Here is a 4,641-nt window from a genome sequence, read left to right as displayed (position 1 = left end):
GAGACTTGTTATGTAAACTGCAGAAGCTTGTTTGTAAAATAGTTACCCTAATGCTGTTCGTTGTAAATCCTGAAGTGGCTCATTTTGTAGTCTAGTAAGCGAAAAAAAATCCACGGAGAGGTTCACTTCTTTTTCGCGTGTGGTTTGTTTCATATATGGACCGAAAACACAAATAGGTAAAGAAAGTGTAGAAAAAATTTAGTTAACTTCGCTTTCTGACTCATTAACAGCACTTGCAGTGCGTTTGGTCCTCGGATGTGGTTTACTTTTAAGAGTGGTGTTGTTCACTTGCGCCAACATGAAAGTGTATTTTTTAAACAAAACAAGATATCAATGAGGTTCACTTCGATATATGTCGCGGTTCATTTGCCCTCGTCTCTGCAGTCCACTCTTTCATAAGGAAAGTTGAAAAGAAGACAACGAAAACTCGCAAAAACTCGTTCGAAAAAATGTACATCCGACAAAAGAAACCATGAAGTTCACTTGACTGTTTGATGCAGTGCGGTTTTCAGTTTGCAGCAGTGCGTTTTTTTGTCCGACGACGATTTTTGTGTCACGAAAAAATAGTGTCCGCTTTTTGCTAATTTTAAAACTGCTCTTAAACCGTAAGGAATTAGAGAGTGTGTTTTATATGAAAAAGTTGCGTCTCGTCGATATCTTTCCAACGACATATCATTTGAATCATTTCGACAACCGGTTTGTAAAAATTTCAAGAAAAACGGTCGCTGCCACTTGTCGTCCGCCGCACGATTTTCAAAATTAACTTAAAACCGTAAGGAATCTCGAAATCATTCCTACATATGAAAGTTGCGCCTTGTCCATAGCTTTCCAACGACGTATTACACGTCTCGTTTCGACTAACGGTTCAAAAACTAGAGAGAAAACAATACCGAAAATTGCAAAATTTAAAAAAAAAACAGAATTCCGCGATTTAGTAAATTTGAAACTGCTCTTAAACCGTAACAAATTAAAGAAAAACTCTACTACCTAAAACAAACGTAATGTTCCATCTCCCATCTTACATTTCGTCCGACTCCGCTCGCTCCACCCGACGTGGTTTTCCATCAGTCAAAAAGGCCACTTCGCCGGCCATCTTCCAGCCCATGGGCCTAGCCGAGAAAAGCCCCGTGAGCAAGCCCAAATCTCTCTCACCTCACGCACCCCATTCTTCTCCGATCCCAAGTTCCCAACCTCGCGCTAGGGTTAGCGCCGGCGCCAGCCCCAGCCCGCCCCTTGGCTCCTCCGCCGCCGCTCGCCTTCCTCAGCAGCACCTGGTCGCCGTGCTTGCCTCCTCCCGCCGCTGGTCCGCCTCCGCCGTCTCGACCCCTCCCAGCAGCCAACACCACGCTAGCGCGCCACCGTCCACCCTCGATGTGATCGACGCCGACGAGGTTCCGTCATCGACATATATCTCGACAAGGTACTAGGTACGAGATCGGCCCATCGTGATCTTTGCATTTCTCCTCGGATGCTGAGACAAGCAGCTTCGCCGCCGACATCTAGGTGAGAGGAACGTTCCCATCAGGCCAAACAGCGAGAGGAACAATTCCATCAGGCTGAATGTCAAGTAGCGCCATGCCTGACGCATACGGCATCATGCCTTGCCGAGTGGTACTGTCGATTCAACTCGGATGCAGCAGTACACACGTACTCTCCTCTTTCTGATCAGGTACGCAAGCACTCAGATCCCTGCTCACTGATGGCATCAGTGGCTGCTTCAATCAATGATATGAAGGACCTTAGATGATCACATCATATGCATGTATTAGTAATTTGTATACGGGACTTGGTCATCTGGTGATTGATTCTACGAACTCCATATGCTTCTGTGTAATCGGTAATTTATTTTCTGTGTAATCATGCCGCTGATAATTTATTTTACATAGATTTAAGTCCAAAGTAGGAAACAATGCTATGATTATTAATATTTAACATAAAGGAAGGTTTGATGTTGCCGACTCCACGCGACATGACGCTCCGGCGCTGGGGCCGCCCAATGAACGCCACTGTTGTACGACAAAATCCCAACGCCCCTCGATCATTCGTGGCATGTAGACATTGCCGGTTTGCGATTAGATATGACCGCAGCACCTGGAGAACACTCGTTTGTGACTGGACACGACTGCCACACCTGGACGATGATGTTGCCTCACGCCTGAGCAGCTTGACTAAACAAACAAATCAGGGAGCACTGAGGCCAACCATTTGGTCCTTCAGGTACATCTTCAGTTTTTTTGTCAGTCATATGTGATCATGGGGACTCTCATCTCAATTTCCTTTTGGTTGTTCATCTCATTCAGTACAACATGCATCAGCAAAACTTTACTTAGGTGGCAGTACAATATAATATGGTATGAATGATTGGTGAATGCATTCTTCATCTGTTCTTCTTGTGTTGATTCAGGAATGCGGTGAAGGCAGGTGCTCTAATAAGGTCAAAGGTATATGATGGATTGCCCAGTTGAACATTCCAAAAAAATAATCTTGCAGCTAAGTATTCTTGGCGTAGTTTATTCCCAGTTTTTCATTCAAGGATCAATCTCATTTGTTTCTTTTAACATATAAACTAAAATGCTACAAAATTGCCCCATTGTTAAATTTTCGGACATGTTTTCTTTCTTCGTAACATATTCAATGTCTAATCAGAAGGTACACATGAATGCATTCTTTGTCTTTTCACTCTGAGGGCCTCCTCGCATTTTTTTAGCAACACGCACACTCATTTTAAGTGCCAAGGTTTAACTGAATTGCCTTGTGATCCGGTTTCTCGACCGGCCATTCATGATTCATAGGAATGAACATTTACGCCGTAGTGAAGTACATACATTGTACTTGACACAGCTGATCTTGTGGTACTAAACTTTTATGCCTAGTAAGTATACACCAAGGTCCCCGCAAGGGCACGAGTAGCATTGAAGTTTTGATCCACCACTTCCGTTGAGCAATCCTGGTGTGTTAAGAACAATGATATAACTTTGTCTTTGATGATTTATTGCGATGCTTTCCTTTGTCGCGGAATTACCAAAAACACGAAAGGGAGGAGTCAAAGCTTGTGAAGAAATGTAGCACTTCCAAGTTATTGGCCGATGATGATGATAAGATTGACAACCACACGACGAGCTTGCCGAGTGCATCCTCTAAGGGTACGAAGCATTTTCGGAGGAAGACTGAAGACCAAGAGGATGGGAATGATGATGGTGTGAGACAATGTAGCAGCCACCCATTATTAGTTTGTGCTGCTTTCACATGTTGTGATTGAAACTTGATAATTTTGTGTTGCAGGAAACAATAGCAAATATTTACGAGAGGAGTCCGAAGGAGAACACAATAAATGGATAATGAAGGCGGTGTGGACACTCTTGATGCATGCCATTCTTTCTTGGATCTGGTCTTTTTTATACATAAAAACACATAGGTATGGAATAGTTAATTAAAATGTACAACATCGCCTTGTCGAAAAAACAAGTTTTGATGCGTCTTGTTTAGGTCAACATCGAGTGTATTTTTGTTAATTTAGATATTGTTGCTTGGATTGGGGAGATGGACAGGCGAAGATACTGAGTGTAGGAAGAAGACTGGTGTAATGAAAAGTTGACAATGCATCTGATATGCATGAGGATATAATCAATGTTAAACCACTAGAATTAGGCCTACTCGTTGCAACGCACGGGCAATGACCTAGTGATAGTTATAAAAAAGATGTGCCTCGATGATATCTATCCAACGGCGTATCATTTACTTCGTTCCGACGAGCGGTTTAGAAGAAATCGTGAAAAACACTCGCTGCCACTCGTAATCCGTCGCGCCGTTTTTGAAACTGCTCTTAAACCGCGAGGAATCTCGAAAAGTGTTCAACATAGCGAAGTTGCGCCTAATCCATAGCTTTTCAACGGTATATTATACGCCTCGTTCCGATAAACAATAAAAAAATTAGAGCAAAACAGTACCGAAAAAACAATGTGTGCAGTTTTTTCCGACGCGAAGTTCACTAGTCTATATTGTAGTGCTCGTCGTCAAGAAGATGCAGTGCGCTTGCGTTCAGCGTGCAGTGCAGAAGTGGTGTACAGAATAGTTATTCTGGTAATATTAGCAAAATAGATGTAACGACTGGGATACAACTTTTCATATTCGTAACTCCAACTCTTGCCTTTTCCGGAGATGTGATATGTTATTTCCTTCGTGGTTGGATTTTTGTCTTTTGTTTTGCTTTTTGTTCATGTCTTGCATTTCATCTCATAGCACCATCCGCATTGCATCCGCATGTTTTCATAAAACCTCGTAGCCGTTCGTAGTTACCGCTTCTCTCTTTGTCTTCGTTTCCCTGTTGTGAGACCGCTTGTCCTTCTCTCAGACCAATTGGACCGCTCTTTTCTCTCTTTCTCCGAGACCAACAAAACCCCCCTTGTCCCCGTGGCCTTTTGTCAGACCCCATTGTCTTTGTTTTCCCCTCTCGTCTAAATGCCCAACCCCTGCAGCCACCTCTGCTTCTCGTTCGCAACAGCAGCCGGGAGTTTCCGTATTGTCAACCGCCTGCCCGACCTCGTCATCTTCTCCCCTACCTCCCGAGCTGGCCAGTCTCCGTTGTCTCGTTCGTGCCGAGCCGGCGAGATGCCCAGGTCACGGCGTCGTCCCTTTCCACCT

The 4,641-nt window shown here is 43.9% G+C and overlaps 1 long non-coding RNA gene across 2 annotated transcripts; it reads left to right on the top strand.

Annotated features, from left to right (window-relative positions):
• The first annotated feature begins 1,134 nt into the window (after nucleotides 1–1,134).
• On the top strand, nucleotides 1,135–3,664 carry LOC123097502 (uncharacterized). Of its 2 annotated transcripts, XR_006447344.1 has the most exons (4): nucleotides 1,135–1,427; nucleotides 1,504–2,217; nucleotides 2,405–3,197; nucleotides 3,283–3,664. It is a non-coding gene; the product is annotated as an uncharacterized lncRNA (long non-coding RNA). The 2 variants fall into 2 exon arrangements; XR_006447343.1 differs by having other exon boundaries at nucleotides 1,135–2,217.
• The last annotated feature ends 977 nt before the right edge of the window (nucleotides 3,665–4,641 follow it).

The sequence above is a fragment of the Triticum aestivum genome, chromosome 1B, assembly GCF_018294505.1.
Source record: "Triticum aestivum cultivar Chinese Spring chromosome 1B, IWGSC CS RefSeq v2.1, whole genome shotgun sequence".
In the NCBI taxonomy this organism is placed as follows: Eukaryota; Viridiplantae; Streptophyta; class Magnoliopsida; order Poales; family Poaceae; genus Triticum; species Triticum aestivum.
This window is presented reverse-complemented; position numbering and strand designations above follow the sequence as displayed.